Genomic DNA, 25030 nt, shown 5'->3' with positions numbered 1-25030 from the left:
CCGTAAATGCAACAATCATTTATATTAGTCTCTTTTTCTAGAACAATTTGATGATTATGATACGACGATGAAATTAAGGTTCAGTTAAATTAAGACAGTCAAACCAGTAATAAATACACATTTATTTGATACAGCTTTTGCTCACGGCTTCGTCTACGTGAATTTTGCCCTGTCACAGAAAGTCTTTATCGCGTATTGTATTCGTAATTAGCGACCCGATAAACCCTACAAATAATCATGTACACTGTCACACAATTTCCCTCTGTCAAGGGGTTTCCCACATCTCTGAATCAAAGAAGCGTAAAAAATATTTATAAAAATCAACTGGCGGGCTGATATCAACGACGACACTTTAACGCAGCATGTAACTACAGTTTAATGCCCACAATCTCACAACATCCCATAAAACAAAAGCCTATCAGTGTACCCCAATCCTCTGTCGCCAATATTTCTCGGCTGGAACTCGTATTAACTCCGCCATCTTTGAGGACAGACGTAGGTAAGTATCCGAGTCGGCTATATTTAGTTTTATTTTAGTTCTCTTTTGATTTTGTGAGCAAAGTGCGGTGAGTTTCCGTATTGCTTGAGGCTATTAGACTTGTTACCTACATTACTTTCAAGGCAACGTATCAAGAACTTATCAAATAGGTAGTTGATTTCATATTCTTAAGCGTCAAACTAAGGATACCATGCACCATTTTTTTACTATGCTTGTACTATTACTACTAGTGGACTCACCACATAATCGAGCGGCGGTGGGGTTCGAATTCACGTTCCTCGGGTGTCGAGTCATTTAGTACCTACAACCCTCAGATCATAGAAAGAGAACAACCTCTTCACTGTTCGGCTATCGTGGTTTTAATAACAAAACAAGGCAACAACATAAACATACTTCAATATGTGATATTATTAATGTAGGTACAACACATTTATTACTATGATTCATGACATGATACCATATTTATTTATCAAACCAGCCATAATGGCCTTTGAAGCCTTGTTGCTATAGGTAATAAAAACACCGAAACGTATTTTACAAATGGGGGAAAAACAAATGAATGCTATTAGTAATGGAAATCCCACCAAACACATAAATGTGAAAAACGAGCCAAGTTCGGTACAAATGAACCGCGGGATTGTCGGCTCCGCCGTTAAAGGTGTTAAGATCAAAAAGCCCGCAAAGTTCTCTAAACGTGATAGAAAGTTTTTTAGGTTAACTTGTTTCCGAGTGTTTTATGTAACTGAACAAGTTTTCTCAGCAACAGTTAAAGCTTTTAAGTTCGACTTTGAAAGTCTATTATTTGCATGTAAACTGTCTAGACATTTGGTAGTGTGAACAATAGGTACATGAACTACTTGAAACTTGGATAGGTATACGTTGTATGTTTGTCATTTAATTAATATAAGATCTTATGATTTGGGAGGCCGAAATTAATTTTAAGAAATGGTTGAGAGAACTTACTACTTAACGAGATGTAATCGTGGCTGTTACATTCTGGTAAAACTTTCACACATTTTGTCGACCGAAAAAGCACACTTTCTTCAACACCCCGTATAACAAATTGGAACCTTTTACCAGAATCTAATATTTACTGTAAGTATTTACGCGACCCAACTCGACCTAGTTCGACACTCGCCCAATTAAATACACCCTATTACACAGGCCTATGCTACATATAATAAGCTTGTGGTATTGACAGGCGGCATTAACAGTTTGACTAGCTTATTAAAACTAGTTGTAACGAGCCAATTCACCTCTTAATTTTAACTAACTGGTTTTAATAATTTTATCTATGAAATACAATTAAAACTGTTACGTATTGACATTTTAATTGACGAGATGAGAAGAAAGTTAATTGCCGATTGATCGGACCCAAATCAACAGTAGGGTGTCCCGTCGTTGTATGGGGAAAAAAAATTTTTGAGCTACGGTTACGCAAGAGGTGTCAAAAGTTGCGTTTTGACATATAGATTACGATTAGCATTAAATTTAATTAGATATCTGTCATCTTGAGGCCTCTACCTGTCCTTAAAAAAAATTAAATTGCTATTTTAGGGGTTCCTAACATAAACTATAAATAATACAAAAATAGCGTTTTTATGAAATTTGAGGGTACACAATAAGGTCACAGAAAGGTTTAAAATAGCTTAAAAACCAATAAATCCATAAATACTTTAAAAACAGAATTGGCTTTTTGACCAGAATTAGGCATTTACGCGCGCGATTTTAATGCATTCCTAATTAATCCATGGGTCAGCCAAGATATTGATTTAATTTGAGGATACTCAATTCCCTTCTCACAGCAGGTTATTAATTTATTACGCCATTATAAAACAATGATTGGCATCTCTAAGTGGAAACTAACAAAAATGGCAGTCAATTTTAGAAAATCAACCATAACTTGAAAACTATTTGTCCGATTTCATTTCTTTTTTATTTAAATCAAAGCTCTACGTGTGCGCTTGGTATTTTGTAGTATAAATTATATCGATAAAATCAACCTTTAGTTAGTAATTAAAGGAAAATTGATTTTTTTTACATTGTTGTGATACTACTTTTTAAAACATTTTTTTACAAAATTTCTTATACTCTACTAAAAGTTTTACACGAGCCAAAAAAGTGTATTAAATTGTCTTTAATTTGACATATAACATGTATGCGTATCATAACTAGAAATATATTTTCACTTCCGTTGAAGTTCACCATTGATAAAAAAACTGCGTATAGAACAAAAACTTCAGCTAGAAAGTGTATGTTACGTACATAAATGTTATTTATATTTAATAGTATGCTAAAACTATTTAACATGTCAATTAGTATTCTGTTTAAATATAATATTTTAAAGATTCTTGGCTAGGTAGTTTTTACCTGAAAAACATTAAAAAGTATATTACTTCCATATATTTGCTAAATTTTTGTTAAATTTATGCTAAAAGTATGTAATATTATAACAAAAAAGTGCGGTGCGATACCTTACACCAATAAAACCTCAACAGAAATAATACCAACAGCCTCGCCGAAGAAGTAGAAAATTTGAGAAAAACATGTCAAAATATGAATTCTGCTAGTTCGAACCAAACCTATTCCTCACTGGAAACAGTCTGTCATTGCCTGCAAATCATATCTTAGGGTTCCACTGCCATTGTTATTACAAAATAAAATGAAATAATCGTGAAAAAAATATAATAGATGACAAACAATGAAGGGCTGATTATGTGATTTTTTGAGTCATAAAAATGCCGGTAGAGCCCTCGAGACATTATTTTATATTTTTTTAATTATTTTTACGGTAATTTACATCTTATGACGCAACTTTTGAGGGGTCTTGTGTAGTGAAAATATAAAAAAAGATATTTCGGGACACCCTAATCAACAGTTAATTTATGAATCCATCGATAAAGTCCATCAAATCGAATCGTAATCAGCAAACAATATCGATGCCAAAATAAACGAAGTAGCCACAAATAAGTAAGAACGGTCAATATTGCCAAACTTCAGAAGTGATAAATGTGTCTGTCAATCGATTGTACCGAGAGTTCCTGGAGTGAAATGGGATCCTTGATTGCGCCAGTATCCGATAGGATCTTGGGATATCCCTTCCTACCCTAATCTAGTAGAAGGAACAGGAATTGGCTGAACGTAGTTCATTCATAGACCCTCAATTTCCTGGTTTCTGTTACTTTATGTCGTTAGATTTCTAAAAATTTTGTCAATTCTAAAGAACGCCTTTAATAGGCTAGTTGCCTAAAAAAATTTTTTTAGTCCGTAATGTTTAATATCAAAAAATATTGGACACATATATTTTTATTTGTCAATCTAACAAATAATTACATAGTTATGGTGCGTTTAAGTTGCGCACGACGTCACAACGTGCGGCATTTTTAAGCAAGCGTTGACGTCACGGGCCTCTTCTTATGAACTTTGGGGTGCTTTATCTCTTTAAATTTTCATTAGTTTGAAAAAGTGAAAAATACGTGTAGAGTATTTTTTGATAAGTTAACTGACGGACTAATTAAAACTCTTGCTTTTTGACCCAGGCAACATCCCCATTGTTTTTTTAAGGCAAGGCAAATATTTGACTGCAATCGCACCTGGTGTTAAATGAGGTACAGTCTAGGATGGTACATAAAATATCTGCTCTGAAAGTGCCTATTCACTCTCGCCTTGAAAAGGCCCGGATTATAGTGTTTAAGAAAGACAGCAGCAGGCAGTGAATACTTTAAACTTTAGAGGATGTGTTAGCACATATCATCACATGTATGCAGATTTGCACTATTGTAGTAGTTAAGTAAGTAAGTATGCTTACCACATCCCCGCGCATATAAACTTAACTGCAAACTAAAACAAAACACTCACCCCTCTAGCTAACGAAGAGAATAGTTAATTTGTAAATGACGGCGTTTAAACTCAGACTTCATCGTGCTAAAAAGTAGTCTCACAAATAAGGCTAAAGTACTAAGAAATATTTATTTTATTTATTTATAAACTTTATTGCACACACAAAAAAGCGGTACAAAAAGGTAAAAAGAAATCTAGATCTAGAGCGCTATTTCAATTTATCTCACGAAACTACTTGGGAGTAGGAACTGAAAATAAACAAATTAACTTTAGCTATCATGTAGTTATGTACATCCCACTCGATAAAGCAAATCACTCATTTATTCTGTGACCTAACATAGAAAGCCTTCTTTCTGAGGCAAAAAATCCTTTAAATTACTTTTATCTTAGGAACACGTGTATCAAATGGGTCATAATTCAGATCCCGGCGTCGTCGGCATATTATCCGAATTTCAACAACTGGCATAAAACACATTTGTGTGCACGCGTTTATACGAAAAAAAGATTTACTATCCATCATGAGGAATGTTTTGCCTAACCCAGGATTGGGCAAAGTGGGGGCCGATGGCCATCTCCGGCCCGGGAGAAGTTTCAATCCGGTCCGCCAACAAGTTCAGAGTAAAAGTATGTCTATAATATATTTCAGAAATGTTAATTATCTATTGACAGGCTCGCTAATCGAAATAAATAGAATTTTATTTATTTACACAATGGATTCTTTTTGTCCCTTTAAAACCTTTGCGACTGTTCATTTTGTGTTTACTTTATTGTATTGTACGTTAAGGGTAAGGGTTGACTTATTGTTATCTTCCACCCTGCCCCAAATCGACGAATGGGTTCACACATTCATTATTTACTAAATGATCAAATGGTCCACCTTGGGCCCGGTGAATGAATTTACATTTTTCTAGTCCCTGACAAAAAGTTTGCCCACCCCTGACCTTAAACTTTGGTGCCATCCTAATAAAAATGTCCCAGAACATGATGCTATGTAAATACTGCCTTATTTTCGTGGAATGTTATCAAATTCAGTGTAGAGGAGAACATCATCATTTTCTGTTTTCTTATCGAAGAATCTGACAAATGTTTGTATAACCGTCTGTTTTCTTTGATGTCTTTCTCAATTTCCTGGTAGGCTAACCCAGATTCGGCCTATTTTAGGAAATTTAAAAATAACTCCGCTGCGGACCTCCACAAAAACAATTAATTTTATAAACAAAAGAAAAGGTCAGACAATAGAAAAGGTAACATTTTATCTTCTTTAATTTAATACATAGCAAAGTTATCATGAAAGAGAAAAGTACGTATAGTAGGTACAATGAAAACGTGAAATCTGGGGGCTCATTGCCACCATCTTCACATATTTTCAAGTCTGTTTATCGCTTTCTCACATGCCAATATCTTACTAAGAGTAACATAGATGGATAGATATCAAACTGCTAAAACGGTATTAGGAAGTGACTGCGCCGAAACTGACAACTCAAAATCTATAGCTATTACCAATTTTCATTGGAAAACTTTCGAAGTAATAAATAGAGGCAACAGCTCGAGCTATTACGACAAATTACAAAGCCGTCTAATGGATAAGATTCTAGACGAGAACTTAGATTAATCAAATATAACTGGAGGGTTTTTGTGATATGTAATCTACAAATGTACCTAAATACACAACAATTTAATCACGGTTATCCCTCAGATATTTTAGAATCTTAGCAAGTGTAAACATTAAATTAATTATTTAGTTAACAAGTGTCAAGTGAGTCAAGTATTAATCTATTCTTAGAATGGTTTAATGAAACGAAATTAAACACACATACACTCAAAAACAAAACACATAAACAAAATACATAGACATGTTCAAGCCTGTGATTGGTTGCATTCCTGGATTCAATCGCAAAATTGAATCAATTCTTAAGAAACATTACTTAAGTTCCGTTTCACCATACCCATTCAAGTTCAATCTGTTGGTTGTATTGTCCCAAGTATGATCAATATTTAACACACAGGCTTCAATCTTACTTGAATTTAAATAGAGTTTAAAGCATTAACCGTTTCATAACACGGCCCGGGCATGCAAAGTATATGTCACCGTAATATTGTGAATTCCGTCAGATTATAATCTGACGTATTTAGATTACAATCTAACCTAACCTAACCCACTGTTAGTTTACAATCTCACGCGTTTTATTATAAACGGAGTTCACAATTTCACGTCGACATATACATACATAGGTAAGTAAGTATACAATATTATAAAAATTCTTAAATTACTTTTGTCGACAAAGGAAATATTTGTATACCCACAGCTGCGCAGGCAAATAGAGAAACCCTATAGTAAAACAATTGAAAAACACAAATAAGGAAATTGTTATCCTAATTTATAGCCTGACCAGGAACATAAAAACCCTGGCATAGAGGCGCGTCAATTGCATTTGATAGTGCAACACTGAGTACAGTCGTACCTGTGTTAAATTAATAGGCTAACTTTATGTATCAGGATTTAGGATTACGGGTTAATTTGATATTTTCATAAATTAACGAAAAAATATTATTATAGGTAACCTGGTTTAAATAAATTAAATGAAACCATCAATCGAGCTAGTAGGATTTATTTTATTATTCATCAATAATCAAATTCAGAACTTGAATATTCAACTGCAATGTCTGCTCATGAACGCTTCAAACTCGGTACTTCTTTCCCAATTCCATAAAATTCAACACTTAGAAAGTGACAAAAAACTTTAAAATAGGTAGTTGAAACAAACCACAGCTAATTTTCATAGTGGACTGTACTATACGATAAACATGTCAGTCAATTTGACAACCTTTGTCGGAAACATTATTCAATGAAAATATTGTCCGAACCCTTAGTATTTGTCTTCGACAAATACTTTAACACATTGTGAACCACTTTTCTTTCACGACTATAAAAATATTTTAGCGATTTAATTCACAAAATCAATTGCGCACATTTAAAATAAAGTTTGTTTACACTTTGACAGCAATAGACTGACATGCAAAGTGACATGTCAATGAAGTTTTCAGTTACTGTTGCCATTAAAAGAAATTAGTACCATTAATTTTCCGCAACATGGCGAGGGTTTTTTTTATGTTCCTGGTCAGGCTATAAACAGTCATCAAATATTTCCTGTGTAAGTTATTAATTTTTTTCTCTATGTTAAATAATATTTAATAATCATGGTCTTTAAAATATTAACATTAATACCACATACCAGGTAGGCCTACATCGATAGACTGTATTTCCTTTAAATTAATGTTTACCACATTTCGAAATGATTTGATGTTTCTTTTTATAAAAAAAAGTATTTTAAATAATGAAACTTGTAAATGGTACCAAATAAAAAAACCTAACAAATTCAGCTAAGTGTAGAGATGGGTAGTGGGTAAAAACCCATTTCACCCGATTGGGTTTAAAAAAGTGATTTGGGTAAAAACCCGGTTTTTACCCATTATCACCCATTCTGGCGGGTGAAAACAAAAATAGCGTTTTTTTAAAGTGAGAAATGGTATTTGTTGCTAAGGGGGCGTTCTAGTGTTACGTAATGCAATCTGGGGGGAGAGGAGGTCTTGAAAAACGTTACAATGCGTTACAGTGGCGGAAGGGCGGTCGATTTCAAATTTGTAAGCAGAAGTACTTTGTAGTTGGTGTTGTTATTTGTAACTTTATACCGTAATGTCATCAAAGAGAGTGTTTGGCATCTTTGGCATCCCCCCCTCCATGTCCTTGCCATGATCACAAATTATTGTGTTCCTACTAAATTTCTTTTAAATCGGTTCAACGATTCTTGAAATAACACCATTTTATAAAATAATTGGTCACATCATCATAACGTGATCAATTTTACGATTTGGCCACGATATAAATGCATATTAGTGTTAAATTTCACTTATTACTTATTAATCAATAAACTTAAATGAGAAAAATTCAATAAAAATAAAGAAAAGATACCAATTTAAATAATTATAAAATTATTTGTTTTCACCCGGTGTAAACACCCACGGGTGGAATGAAACGGGTTTTTATTGGGTTTTTACCCTCATGTGGGTTTTTACCCGGGTGGAAACCCATCTCTAGCTAAGTGTAGGTACGTAGAGATAACGAGAAGAGCGACTTATAAAGAAAATATGTAAATATCGTTTCCACATATTTTCTTATAAGTCGCTTATACGCGGTTCTAATAACGTAATGTGTAATCTAGTACGTGTATACGCTTGGAATAAGTAATTTTATTTCTTTGGAGTGGGCAGGAACGAAAATTGCGAATCCAGGCACATACTAAAATATAGCAAGCAGATGCAAATGGGCAATATATTTTTATTTGTGATCGGAAATTTGAAAACTTATAGCCGTTATTTTTACGAAACGAAGAGCGAAAATACTGATTCTTGTTGCTTAAAGGTAAAAGTCGATCGTTTGGTAAAATTATCATACTTAAATCACAATATGCACTAAACTATATCACAGATAATATAATACTACTACTATATTTTACACCGTGCTAGACAAAAATCAAACCTAACCTATTTCTTATTTAAGACTTAACAAATAAATTGCCTCAGGTGAGAATAGAACCCACGATCAAAGTGCTTAGATGCAACTCTTAAATGCTGAATGTTTTTATAACTTTGAATCGTAATATTATATGAGCACCCGTAATTTCCGTGTACCGCGTAAATTATGTGCTAAATAACAGAGTCCATAACGAGTTACAAGTAACTGCTAACCGTTTCTCGTTATAGTTAAACTGTTATGATTGTGTGCAGGTACTGCGTTTGCGTTGTGCTAACAACAATCCGGTATTAATTACATTACACATGTTACACGTAGTTCTAATGAGTATCAGGCCAAATTGGATATGACACTAAAAAATAAGTAATTAATTTTAGCATGAAAACCGACAAAAATAATAAAATAACCGAGTTAGCTCGCTGTTAAATTTAATTTTTGGCAGCTTTTAGTCAGTAAATTAGCGAGTTAATAATTGAGTTAAGCGAACAATTAGTGTCGTTATAATTATAGTCCTCAAAGGTCACGTTTTGTTAATTGTAAAGTATTTCAATTGACTAGTAGTGTCAAAGTGGTTTTCATTAATGGTTATCACTTCAAGCTTGCATAGAACTACTTTATCTCTAACGAGTTGTCGTCGGCTTGAAACTTAAGCATGTCCGTAGTTCGTAGCATGTCTGTAGCAAGTACTCGTAGCACACTCGTAGCTCGTAGGATGCCCGTAGCTCGTAGCAAGACAGTCTTATCATACTAGGAGTCCTAGCATTCACTCAAGTGCCAAGCAACTGCAATGCAGACTACAAACAAACAAAGCCTTTTTGACACATGATACCATATTTTTGTTAATTAAAAATTATTTACTTCATGAGATATTTATATTTCTCTAACGAAAGTACAGTTTGGGCCTAAAATCAAACTTCATGAAAAGATAGATTTATTTTCAGCTTTAAAGGACCAGTCAGACAGCGCCTTCAAGTCCAAAACTGTATTATTAATCAAACTTAGTGTTTGAAACTTTTTGATTACTTACCTAATTTGACTGCCACTGCCACAGTTCTTAATACAATTTTTAACTTGACTAAGAAGAGGTCTGAGAAGAAAATGTTTTGACAAAAAATATTTCTTTGTGGATAATTTACTTAAAACTGGAAATCACGGCCAAACAATCTACTATAATAATCTTGTATCTAGTAACGTATCAAATAGCATGTTAGAATGTTACAAGGTGGAATTTTGTAATGCCACCTGGAGGGAAAGTATTCTTAATAATGTAGATAGAAAATTTTACTCAAAGAAAACATTCCTTTATTTTTGAAAAGAAATAGAACTGCATTCAATGATTTTTTTTTTTTTTAGAAAATTCACCACCATATCATAAATTCGCTCTTTTAAACATCTTTGAATGCAGTTCTATTTCTTTTCAAAAATAAATGAATGTTTTCTTTGAGTAAAATTTTCTATTTACAGTATTCCTACTTTCCCTCCGGGTGGCATTACAAAATTCCACCCTGTATGGTAGTTGTTGCAATTCACGAAGGCGAGTGAGCTTTACATGTGTGGTGGCTCGCTTGTTTTGTGCTGTATACACGCTTGTCGCTACTGTGTGCTTACCATGAGTTTACGTTAGGTGTGCTCGCTAGCGACTGCGTAAAAAAATGACATTTAAATGTATGACATATTGTGCAGCGCCCCTAGCGGCTACTTTCAAGAAATAAAATCTTCATAGAGTTTTTTGACGTTCTCGCTAGCGAGCACACCTAACGTGAACTCATGGTAAGCACACTGTTCGTTTTTCAAAAGTTTTGATAAACTTACACTATCGTATGTGCAATAACAATACTAAGTGAATAACAATACTGTAATTTGAATCAAAGCAAAGTAAATACAGGGTGTCCCAAAAACAATGGATAACCCTGTAACCATCGATAGGCCTCGCCATGGTCTCCCTAACGTCCAATTTTGACCCCAGTAAAAATATCACCGTTTTCAAGATTTTTAAGTTTTTGTGCATTTTTAGAAAATTGCCACCTGCGATTACTTTTTCTCATGCCATTTCTACAAATGAGGATACTTTTCAATCTAGTTTTTTTCCTTATCACAAGGGATAGTTGGGCTATCAAAAGAAAAGATTAAAGTTCAACAAACTAGTTTAAAAGTATGAAAATTTTAAGAAATTGCAGAGAAGAAGGAAAAATTAATTCATTGTCTTGCACTTTTGATCAGCCATCGTGTAAAAAAAATGTAGGAAGACCATCGTGCCCATTACCTTAAAAACTTCCTTGGTTAATTGAGATTCTAAAAAGGTATCACAAGCCTATGTATTCTGTATTATTTTTATCTTATGGCTACTTGAATAGCAACTAGTATGAAAACTGCAAAAATGAGTTTTTCTCGTAATAGTTAAACTAGGACTGCATAGTGGCATTAAATACAAATGGATACTTTTTAGCGTAGGAATTTAAATAAAGCAACATTTTATCATCATCATCATCATCATTTCAGCCGTAGGACGTCCACTGCTGAACATAGGCCTGTACCCTAATGATTTTCATAATGACCGCTTGGTAGCGGCCTGCATACAGCACCTTCCTGCTTATCTTTATGAGGTCGTCGGTCCACTTTGTAGGTGGACGTCCTACGATGCGCTCTCCGGTACGTAGCCTCCACTTGAACCCTGCTGCCTCAGTTCTGCGAACTACTGTGCCTTGCCCTTTGCCACTTCAGCTTGCTGATCCGTCGGGCTATGTCAGCGACTTTAGTTCGTTTACAGGTCTCCTAATTTCTGATACGGTTTCGTAACGAAACCCGAGCATAGCCCCTTCCATAGCACGCTGTGCAAAAAATCCACGTTTCCGAGCCGTGTATCATCACGGGCATCTGTCTATAGGCACATTTATAAGGTGTAAAACAAAAAATAAGTAATCACAAAAACGCAGAACGGACGGCCAATGGGGCAACAGGGTTCAAGTGGAGGCTACGTACCGGAAAGCGCATCGTAGGACGTCCACCTACAAAGTGGACCGACGACCTCATTAAGGTAAGCAGGAAGGTGCTGGATGCAGGCCGCTACCAAGCGGTCATTATGAAAATCATTAGGGTACAGGCCTATGTTCAGCAGTGGACGTCCTACGGCTGAAATGATGATGATGATGATGATAAAATGTTGCTTTATTTAAATTCCTACGCTAAAAAGTATCCATTTGTATTTAATGCCACTATGCAGTCCTAGTTTAACTATTACGAGAAAAACTCATTTTTGCAGTTTTCATACTAGTTGCTATTCAAGTAGCCATAAGATAAAAATAATACAGGATACATAGGCTTGTGATACCTTTTTAGAATCTCAATTAACCAAGGAAGTTTTAAGGTAATGGGCACGATGGTCTTCCTACATTTTTTTACACGATGGCTGATCAAATGTGCAAGACAATGAATTAATTTTTCCTTCTCTTCTGCAATTTCTTAAAATTTTCATACTTTCAAACTAGTTTGTTGAACTTTGATATTTTCTTTTGATAGCCCAACTATCCCTTGTGATGAGGAAAAAAACTAGATTGAAAAGTATCCTCATTTGTAGAAATGGCATGAGAAAAAGTAATCGCAGGTGGCAATTTTCTAAAAATGCACAAAAACTTAAAAATCTTGAAAACGGTGATATTTTTACTGGGGTCAAAATTGGACGTTAGGGAGACCATGGCGAGGCCTATCGATGGTTACAGGGTTATCCATTGTTTTTGGGACACCCTGTATATGTATAACTTCAACTAAAACGGTAACGAGCTTGCGTCCACTACACTTACAGGGCGTATGGTCGAGTGGACGCCGTCAGAACTACAAAGCTAATGGTCGCTGGGTCGATATAGTGATGTACATAGCTCGTAAAGACGATGGCCGTTGGGGCAGAAAAATTCTCGAGTGGCGACCACGGGCTGGAAGATGTAGCGTGGGCAGGCCTCCTGTTAGGTGGACCGACGATCTGGTAAAGATCGCGGGAAGAACCTGGATGGGGGCAGCGCAGAACCGTTAATTGTGGAAAACCTTAGGGGAGGCCTTTGTCCAGTGGTGGACGTCATTTGGGTGAAACGAACGAACGATAGCGATGTAGTTGAAATGTGGAAGTAGAATGGAATTTCATTATTGTAAGTTTTACCTAACTCTGAATTGGTTTTGAGAAAGATCAACATGTGCTACTCGTAGTGTTGATATAATAGTTTTAATCTAATACGTTTGAAATAGTATCTTAATTGTAAATACAGGGTGTCTTTTCAATCAGTATCATTTTTTTTATAAGCTCTACAACTTTTATCTTAATTATTTTTAATCGTAGTTTTAGCAAAAAAAAATATTGAAAATCTAATTCGCGTAATTAAAATTCGCGGGTGCTCATTATCTTAAGTTTTAAAGGATAAGGCTTATTTTCGCGCACCATTATGTCTATCTATTATGCTTACTTACCTATTTTTCTATGAACGAAATGAATTATTGTGCGCTAATTTCGAAACCGCATGCAGCTGATAAAAATAATTGAATTAGAAAAAAATTGCTTTTTTAACTTAAATCGATTAAGTTACTGATTCTGAGTCGCTCCTAAGAATTTGGATACTGATTGCAAAATCACCCTGTATTAGTGGATTTTGTGAGAAACGGATTGAGCTTGTAAACTAACTCTACCGAATTAGACATCACACATTGGAATTTCGTAACTGATTGGATTAGTGTTTGCTTAACCCAGCCAGATGTTTAGACCTTCGGCAAGCCTAGCTTAGACTAGAGATAATCTAGATACGTCTATACGTCGCGTCGCGTCAGTCTAAACTATAGGGGCTATTACTAACGTTCCTATAGTATTATGTATTACGTCCTGCGATAGAATTTGTCTATACTAATATTGCGATTTGTATATAAGTTAAGACAGCTTTTTTTAGGCGATGCGAAGTTCGCTGGGTGGATTCTATTGATTTTTTTTTAAATTACGTTTTCATAACTGCGTTATATTTATTAGATCTTAAATAGAGGCACCCGCTGATAACAGCGCCGGGGCACGCGTGTACCGGTAAATGCTGTATATTTTTTAGTCTCTTTATTCATTGTATTATTTTTTTGTGTCAAAGATTTTTCTATTTCTATTTCTGTTCTAAATGTATAGTTTTTAATAATAAGTAGTCATCTAACGCTTTTAAATTAATTACTCCTCTTGGTAACTGGTCGCGACGTCCCGCAGCATTTGATAAGAAAAATCCTACTTTCGTAACTGAAATTTAGCTTTACACACCAGTTCGCTCGCACTGCTTTTAGTAATGATCCCGTAGCTAAAGCTAAGTTGCATTTTCACTAGGTAACACGATCTCGCAATCTAGGTTTTACCACAGGTTTTACGTTACATTTCAGCCACAGAGACTTGACGGTTATATTTCGAACAGAATAGAAATATTTCATATAAAATATTATTAGGTATATGCAGTAAACGCGGAATGCCTGAAAGCGAAAGGCTTTCAGGTAAACTGAAAGCATTTTTATTATTCAGCTCTCGTCTAGCTGTAAAAGCGAAGTACCTGTGGTTTTTTCTACATGTTTTTTATGCGCTTTTTCACTCATAACGGGCTCATGGCCATGCATCCTACCTGATGCATGCTCTTGGCCATGCAAGGTGGAAGCAATCTTCGCCCGGAATCTTTAATCAAAAATAATATCTCCAACTGCCCAAGCACAACAATGCTGCTAACATTGATGTTATGGTGACAGACATTAGCAACGATGGTGGAAGTAGCTATAGCCATCAACCAATCCAAGTACAAAATGTTGCCCCCACTAGGAATCGAGAGGCCACGTAAACAGGTGGTACTAGACCAAGAGGCGGTTGATCCTCGACATAAAATACAGGATCGTACTTAGCAACACAGTTTGGGTACTCACAGCCTAATGAAAGTAATAAAAAACCAGCTAATACTCGTACATCTATATCAAATCTATCGTGTGGGCTGTAACAAGTTTATGATCCGTAAAGAGATTGGCATCAGCCATCCCGAGCTGATTGACCATAACGAATCTGGAGTACAGAATCAACTAGTTATCAGAAAATGGAGTTCATTTGACGTGATGGACTGCTCACATGAAACACTAAACTAACAAGCGATCTATTAATCTACACTAATATTATAAAGAGGAAAACTTTGTTTGTTTGTTTGTTTGTTTGTTTGTTTGTTTGTTTGTTTAGTTGTAATGGATAGGCTCAGAAACTACTGGACCGATTTTAAAAATTCTTTCACCATTCGAAAGCTACATAACTCACGAGTAACATAGGCTAAATTTTATTTTGGAAAAAAATAGGGTCCCGTAAAATATTTGGGATTTTCATAAGACGTGGAAAAGCGCCATCTATCGTCATTGGTTAAAATCTTCTTGCGCCTGACAAACATTTTTGAGGTGCGTAAATATTCATGAAGGCAAAGCTGTCAAACGCCATCTATCGACATCATTAGTAAATTAGTAACTAAATATTACATGTACTATGAATAGCGCTGTTCGTAAATAATATTGAAAATTTAATAAATAAAGATATTTTATGTAATTTAACCATTCACTGTATGTACCTATTTGAATCATTCACTGTGTTTAAACAAGCAAATCAAAGTGTTAATTAGTGACTTTTTACAAACTTCCTTGCAAATTCTTACTAAGTGCCGCCATCTACCGAGATGAATATTAGGGTACGGTTCAGCGGCGGACAAATGGGATGGGCGCGTGGGCGATTTTAGTTAAATAGAATAAGAATTACTTCGTTTTTATTTTCTGCATGTACTTTGTTATTTTTTGGTAGGGTCTTTATTTTAATTACTTAGGTTGGTAGGTACTTACTTATTTGATTTGAATGATAATTACTATAGGTACGTATAATTTTAGTAGAAAGAAAGGTCATTGAATGGCTAAGTGACTCACTCACTCATCACGAAGTCTCAGAAACTACAAGTCTCAAAAGAGTTCTCATAGGGGTTAATGGTCTATTCCACCTGGCTTTGATCACCAAGATGATCAAAGTGGACTCCAGTTAAATTATTTTTTTAGTGTTCTTTGATCACCTATAAATAAATCATACCTCTGAATTGTCACATACATGTCCAATTTGTTTATTGCGGTTTTTTAGAAAATATCAAAAATGTTACAAAACAAAATATGTAGTACAACAATTTGGACATGTGACTATTCAGAGGAGGTGTGATTTGTTTGTAGATGATCAAAGGACACTAAAATAATAATTTAACTAGAGTCCACTTGGCTCACCCAGGACGTCGTATCCGTGGGTGATCAAAGGCACAGAATAAATTCAAAGAACACTAAATTGTCGCTGTAAGTCCACTTTGATCACCTGGCTGATCAAAGCCAGGTGATCAAAGTGGAATACACCTCCTTCTAGAATGTAGGTAGTCACTAAGACGAAATTTTGCAAAATTCAACCCTTATGGGAGTTAAAATGGGGGCTGGAAGTTTGTATTGCAGTCCTCGGTTTTTAAAGTAAGAGACTTGAAAGTTAAAATGTATGCTCACTATGATCTCTAGATATTGTGGAGGTGTACATATACTGTTCGGTACACTGTGGTACTGTGTACACATCGGTTTGCCGACGATATTGTATGTGGCAGAATCGTTGGAAGATCGTTGTACCAAGGTACAATACTAGAAGACCTTAATCGATTTTCCCAACAGGTAGGCCTGAGTATGAACATGGACAAAACGAAGCTTATGTCGAATGTCCATGTTACGCCCTACCCAGTTTCAGTTGGGAGCTCAATTCTCGATTGTCGACAAATAGGTATGTCTACCTCGGACAAACGATCCAGCTAGGTAGGTCCAATTTCGAGAAGGGGGTCAATCGTCGAATCCAACTCGGCTGGGCAGCGTTCGGGAAACTACGCAACATCTTTTCGTCCAAAATACCTCAATGCCTAAAGACTAGAGTGTATAACCAATGTTTGTTGATAACTTATGGCTCGGAAACCTGGCCTCTCACTATAGGCCTTATACAGAAGCTCAGTTGCACAGCGTGCTATGGAGAGGGCTATGCTTGGTGTTTCTTTGCGAGATCGAATCAGAAATGAGGAGATCCGTAAACGAACCAAAGTCGCTGACATAGCCCAACGGATTAGCAAGCTGAAGTGGCAATGGGCAGGGCACATAGTACGCAGAACTGATGGCCGATGGGACAGAATGGTTCTGGAATGGAGGCCGCGTACCGGAAAACGTAGCGTGGGACTTCCACCTACAAGGTGGACCGACGACATCGTAAAGGTAGCAGGGAAGCGCTGGACTCAGGCCGCTTCCAATCGATCAACATGGAAAGCATTGGGGGAGGCCTATGTTCAGCAGTGGACGTCCTATGGCTGAAATGGTGGTGGTGGTGGTGGTACATATACTGAAAATGTATCATTAGAAATCAACTACGGGGGCTAAGGAGATAAAAGGAGGGTTGGAAGTTTATATTATGAAAGTCCTATGTGTTTAAAGTAAGAGAGTTGAAATTTGAAATGTATGCGCTACAGATGCTAAGAGCGGATTTTACGAAACTCCACCCCTAATGGAGTAAAACGAGGTCCACGCGTACGAAGTCGCGGGCGGCAGCTAGTAATATAAATAAATCAGTTCCTCATTGACGAATACCATATTTTTGATCGTTATGAAACATAGAAAAGTAATCCTAAGAATCTTAGATATAGAGCACCTATTCATTTACCAAACATATTCAACGCTGTGTAAGTTTGTGACCAAAATTTATGTCGGTAAATTCGAGCCTCATGCACTCGCAGTGAAAATGTTTTTTGAAACTGCATCATTCGAGTCCTTAAGCTTTCGAACCTGTGAGGCAGTGGAAAAAAATTCGCAACATTCGCAACTGCGGCTTTCGAAACTACGTAGGGACCAAATACATATAAAGTGATTTAGGCTGTGATGACAAATTCATTTATGTTAAAATCTAATAAGCTTTTATCAAATTTAAATTATTTTATCAAAGGAAAATATGTTTATTGTAAAGAATTCAACATGCACATCTATAGAAAATTACACTCTAACCCTACTTACTCAATGAGGGCTATCGTTTTAGCGCTCACCAGTTAGCGCCACTGTAGAGTAAGGTCCTGTCACTTGCTAGTAGCGAAGACAGTGGCGCCAACTTGGGGGCGCTAAAGTGGTAGGAGGACTATCGCATTTGCACTCATCAAGATGGCGCCACTGTAGAGTAAGGTCCTGTCAATCGCCAGGGGTGCCAACTGTTAAGTATAAAAACGATAGCCCTCATTAAACACAATTCATTCTCGAAGATACTTTTCTTCTGGAGGACTCGTAACATACGAGTATGTAGGTACTTGTAGATAATCACAATGTCCATCCATCTGCATCATTGTTCCGAAGGCTGACTTGCACCACCTTATTTTAACCGTAACAATAACGATAACCGATGTTTTTTGTATGACGTTCGACATAAAGTCAAAGTAAGATGGTACAACTCAGCCTAAGAGTTACAAAAAAAAACAGCTTCAATTTGATCCAATTAAATTCACAGTCCACATCGGCTATCCGTCGTTACCGCAAATGGCCACTCCGCAAATTGGTCGGGTAATGTTCCATGAAGCTTCAGTTGCTACGAGGAAGTAAGCTTAATTCTTGTAATTGTTCCAAAAACCGATTGGTGAATTAAAATGAAATGCCATTTTGTATGGATTTTATTTTTATGAGACTGGAGGCAAACGTAATGAGAACGTAACTGGGAATGACTTTAAATATCATATTTATTTATTTTGTGTATAAAATAATACGAATAATGGAAATACCTATGGATTACAAGAATTGTTAATAACTAGAATTATCAGATATTTAAGACTACCTCATAAAGGTAGGAAGGCGCTGGATGCACGCTGCTACCAACCGTTCAGTCTGAAAATCATTGGTGGTGACTCATGCCCAATGAGGGCTATCGTTTTAGCGCTCACCAGTTAGCGCCACTGTAGAGTAAGGTCCTGTCACTTGCTAGTAGCGAAGACAGTGGCACCAACTGGTGAGCGCGAAAGTGGTAGGAGGACTATCGCATTTGCACTCATCAAGATGGCGCCACTGTAGAGTAAGGTCCTGTCAATCGCCAGGGGTGCCAACTGTTAAGTATAAAAACGATAGCCCTCATTGCCCATGTTCAACAGTGGACGTCCTGTGACTGGTAAAGATGAAATATTTAGGGCAATATTAGCAATTTTCTCATCAAAAGCCAATAAAAATTAATTTATCAAAAGGCGTATTCTTTTGTTCGCGCCTCCGATAGGAATGCCATTATTGGCCTTGATTGCCGATTAAAGTAATTTGTCTGAGAAATTGTATGTATACAATAGAACTTTAAAGTAATTGAGACCTAATTTTACAATTATTAATAAGAATAAAAGCTCAGCTTATGGAAAAAGAAAGGCATTGGTACACGGTGAGTTACGTACATATAACTCGTCTAATAGTTAACTGGGATAAAATGCCTACAGGCATTAATTTCCTAATTAAACAATACTCCATTTTCGGCCGTCTAGAACCGGCCTTCCCCGTCCCGACTAATATCAGACGCGTTTTATCACACATGATGTGTACATTTGTAGTTAGTATACACTACAACCTGCCTCGACGATTATCAAATTACTACCAAGAGTACCAAGGAATTACATTTCCAGCGAGGTAATGTATATTGTCTAATTTTCTAAAGAAAGGAATAAAATATCTTTTAAATAAAAGCTAAAAGTTAGTGACCTTACAACACCCCTAATCCTTTGAACTTTGTAACTTATTTCAACATTAGCTATTAAAAAGATTAATTTCAACGTTCTACCTAGATAATTAGATTTTAAATTTTAATTAAAGTTACATCGATGATAAGATAACATACGCCTTCTGATTAAGGCTTAATTAAACTTACATGACTTGGAGCCAGTGAAATATGTCGGATTCAAGGTCAGCAGACCCCTCTACTCAATCTTCTATAACTACGGTATACAGGGTGTCTAGCATGATAATTAGATGGAATATGATCCCATTATGCCATAAAAATGTGATTTCAAAGTCAATTTTCTGTATAATTCCTCCCGTTTCTGTATAATAACGACTCATAAATTAATCTCATAAATATTTCGTCATCAAAGTCGATGTTCTTTTTTTTACGTATGTACTTAGGATTAAAAACAATCAGCAAAATGGCAGGGCAGTACGTGACTTACCAGTAGTCTAAGAATTTTCATTTCTTTGTTGACACCCTGTAGGTATACACTTTACGCACGATATCATATGAATGGGTCCCAACAAGAAATGATTAGTTATTTAAACCTACTGAACGACTTTTCTCGATCACGCACGACACCCGTATCACACAAAATGTCAGGTCAATTCCAACCACGCGTCGTTTGTCTACATAAATCCCGATTATGTGTCAAGCTAAAGTGGACTTAGTTATACATTATTCTTGGATTCTTTTACACTGTCACTTAGCTATAAAGTTATAATGTTCAATGTGGTTCGTCTCTATCAAACACATACATACCTACCATTAATTCTAACATTGCAAATTAGAAATTACCTACATATAAAAGTAAGCTTCAGTTTTTCATGTCTGTCATAGTTGCATTTTACAGTAAACTAACATTTTATTTAAACTAATAGGATTAGTGGGCAGACAATTTTACGACTTGTGATAAAAACGACAATATCTCTCTCACTACACAACCCCAAGTTAAAGCACAGGATCTTTCGCTTAGAACAAATGTTTTTATTGTAGCTTTTTAACCTCGTAAGACCGAAGAGTAAATTTTGTCGACTTCTAAGTATCGCCGAATGTGCTTTCAGAAGAACGAATAATTTGTAGTAGTAAACGCCGAGCACTTCGAGTAAAAAAAATTCTATGTTAGAGATTTTCTTTTGTTCTCATTTTTTAAGGGGCCCTATATAATAGTGCATAGAGCTTATTTTAGGTGAAAAATAATAAAAAAATGTTTTCTCTTAAAAGAACATTCGGTATTACAGACATTAAAAAGGAAAAGTAAATAAATTGTATTTTATACTTTAAAGTAAAACATAAATGTAACCTTCTTAATAAATTAATACTACATAAAGATACAATAATGATATTAATAAATGTAACTGAAAAGGTACAACGGTTTTAATTTTATTTAATGTTTCATAATTAGTACTTTTAAAAGTACTATCGGTTTTATAACATACACTAATTATAGGTTAGAATGTATAAGAAGTAAAGTGAATATTCATGTTAATTATAATATTTACTAAACTAAAAATCAGAACGTTCTCGTGGTAAATTTTCTCAATCATATCATAATTTTAAAAGTCCAATACTCAATCCCATCTCAATAGAAAAAATATACAAAAATAAAACTTTCACCATCAAGACCGAATGTTCCTTGCAAAGAACTATTATTTTCAAACGAAAAAAAATCTTACAAAACTACTTCAAATTGGGAAAAATAATTTTTTTGCTTGTTTAGCAGTGTCTTAACTTAAATTATAGTGGTCAGTTTTGCAATTAAACTACGTTTACGTGAAGAAAAAAAATTAATCGCACATCACGTCTTCTCGGACGAACCACCTTGTCAAAGAAAAATGATAATTTGACAGTGACATTTTGTTTTTTTTATATTAATTAGTTCGGATACCTGATTTTGAATACTTTAAGCCATAGACTATCACTCTTTTTTTTCGATAGGCGCGAATTTTTGAACTTAAATTTATCGCTAAAGTTTTAGTTCCTCTGAAGGCACATCCGGCGATACTTCGAAATCACCTCCGAAAATGTCTCGGCGTTACTGACTACAAAGTTTTAGTTCCTTCTGTGGCACATCCGGGCTTACGAGGTTAAAGCACACATTTAGCTATAAAATGTAACAAGCTAAAAATGCTAAATTAGCCATTACCCCATCATGACGCCGCGCGCCGGCATGAAATTCTGAAACTTCATTAAATTAAAGCCTCCGTAAATGAAAGTCCTTGTAATCCTGTCTCTTTTTATGTAAGCCTCATTTCCACGTAACACGCTATCAGAAGGCGGCTATACATGCCAGTAACTGGTACACTTATCATACCTCAAGAGTAAAGGTAGTACACTGGTACCTCAAGATGATTTAAGACACTATTTAAATTAAAGATGTAACGGCTTAATTTATGTATGTACTTAATAATAAATAAAAATAAATTTGCATACCACTTCCTTACACGTGCCACCAACTGTCATAAATGTACAAGTAGGTATACGCTATACTGACATAACTGATACAGACAAGCGAGTAGATCGCACAACATATGAATTTTATTAGTCGGAAACAAGGATGCAAATTGAATGCAAGATTGCAAGTACATCCACATTGCGCCTTACTTCCATATTATGCCGTTAGGGGGCGTCCATAAATTACATGAGGCTTTTAGGGGGGGGAGGGGGTCAACAAAAACCTCACCAAATCTCACGTGGTGGAGAGGGGGGGTCTCGGGAAATATCACGTATTTTTTTCCACAAGAAATAGAGAAATAGTTTGCCAGAAAACTGGGTTAAATCTTAAGTAAAAAAATTGGCCAAGTGCGTGTCGTGCCACGCGCAGTGTAGGGTTCCTTAGTTGTCCGTCGTTATCACAATATATTTCAGAAGTAAGCAATTACTTCATCTAAAGTCACTTTTAATATTTTCTTCTAAGGAATTTTTATTAGGTATGAAATTTTATAATACATGAGTAAAACGACTATTACTCTTGAACTAACTGATCTATCTTAACCGCTATAGTTTTCCTTGAAAGTTCATAAAAAGCACTATAATATTGAATTTTTCCAGATTTATCAAGCCAACAGTTTAGTTTTTAGCGGGGGGGGAACGCCCTACTCGGACAAAACTTGGCACTTTAAACTTTAACATTTTGCAAACGGATCCCTAAATCGAAAAATGGTCTTAGAAACCCCTAAGCCATTTTAAAAGACCTACCCACACGATGGGGTAGAAGACGAAAAAAAATACCATCCCCACTTTTACATGTAGGGGAGCTACCCTTAAAAAATTTTTTTTTCACGTGATTAATATACATACCTCTACAAAATTACAGCTCCCTAGTGCCAATAGTTTCCAAGCAAAACCTCGGACAGACAGACAGCCAGACATATCGAAACTATTAAGGGTTCCTTGTCAGGACTAAAAAATGATATTTGTATGATAATGTCATTTTATTCTATACAGTCTAAACAAATAGGTACAACTAAAAATGCTTCCGTCTGCATGTGTGAATACTAAAATGCAGAATAAATGACGAAATTAAGAAAATTATAAAACAAGTTCTTTTTTTATCAAAATCAATTTTGCTAGATTATTTGTGATTTTGTAGAAAGGAACAATTAGACTAGGTACTTCTGTAAAAAAACAATGTGACCCTAGTACTAACCGCTGTCACTACACGTGAATTTCTGGATCTATTCGTAATCAGTGGGCTTAGTGCGACTTTATTTACACAATCGTCATCCGCTAGCGACTGCGTAAAAAATGAAATGTACATTAAATGTATGATGATTGTACAGCGTCCCTAGCAGATACTTTCAATAACTAAAATCTTAAACTTTATAGATCTTTTTGATGCACTCGTTAGCAACAACGTTAAAGCACACAAAAAAAATGTTAAATATTACTCCAAAACTATTAAATTTCGGTTTTTTTTTATATCACGTGAGATTTGGGGGTGGGGGAGGGGGTCAGGCAAAATCTCACCAAATCTCACCAAGGGGGTGGGGGGGTTGAAAAATAGCCAAAATTGTCTCACGTAATTTATGGACGCCCCCTTAACAAACATTCATACTGGCATGTGTATCCCTGCCTTTAAATAAAGATGACTTACACAAAACATTGATCCCATTTAAACTCTTCACAAACATTTGTTATCCTGGCCGTAAACGAATTCATCGAATAAAAAAATATCGATAACAAAAGAACAACGGAATGCTGTCAAAAGTTACACGACACGATCCATTGTTCATGAAACCCTATATCATTGCCGCCAAAATATTTTAACTCGAATCGGTTGACTGACTCTTCAATCGCTTAGCAATTTATATTCAATGCAAAGACAGAATTAAATTGGATTTCTTTACTTTTCAGCTTCAGACTGATTTTTCTCAAAGTACCTACCCAATTTTAAGATGTGATTACTGAAGCGAGTTAAAGGCATTCAACATGGCGGATTTTTTTACACTTTTCTCAGTGTTGGGTTGCTATTAATCCATTGGGGGCATTAGTTACTATTTTTTAGGTAGATGCTAACTCGAACCATTGGTATTGTCGTGGAAAATACTTTTTGCCAGATATGCACCACGCGCTCTGGTATTTAATCTACCAAGAATCTCAGATTTAATCTACATGTCAAGCGAATGACATTGCAGGTTAGAAAAGTATTTTTATTGTTGAGTTTCGTTTTTTTTGTGTCAAATTAAGATTTTTTTTAATCTATTCCATTCTAAAATAGCAAATCTTGATGTGCCCACCATGTTTTTAACTATATGTAGTTGATAGTTTGAATAGTTTATTTATTGGCTACGTACCTACCTCTATATAAATTATTTCATACAACACATTACAAAATACAAAATGTAACCTACACAAGCATTTCGGTCACAATATTATGAAATGATATGATGTACCACACAGGTTTGTCATTCATTATTAATTTTGACATAAGTAAATATTATAATATTGTTTGTCTTTTAAAATACACTGGCCTGCAAAACTTAGTTAAACACTTAAATTATGAAAAAAAAAATCTTCTCTAATTAAGAAAATAAATGTACTTAGTACCTACTTATTTAGTGTTGCATACCATTCATCCCAGTTGTCAAATATTATCTCAATTTAAAATATTAACTCTACATAACTTAAGCAAAGCACACTGAAAATTAAAATGAAATATTATGTACGTGTGGGTAAAAAAACTGCCAAAATTCTGTACATATTTGCATAAGAACTGACTTGATAACAAGTTATAATAGTAAGGGTCAAGCCACACTGAGCTGGACACATTGCACTTCGTTCGTTTCATCCGAATGACGTCCACTGCTGGACGAAAGCCTCCCCCAAGGATTTCCACAAAGACCAATCCTGCGCCGCCCGTATCCAGGCA

Source organism: Ostrinia furnacalis, unplaced genomic scaffold (assembly GCF_004193835.3).
Source record: "Ostrinia furnacalis isolate ACB-3 unplaced genomic scaffold, ASM419383v2 OfSCF7340, whole genome shotgun sequence".
Taxonomy (NCBI): Eukaryota; Metazoa; Arthropoda; class Insecta; order Lepidoptera; family Crambidae; genus Ostrinia; species Ostrinia furnacalis.
This window is presented reverse-complemented; position numbering follows the sequence as displayed.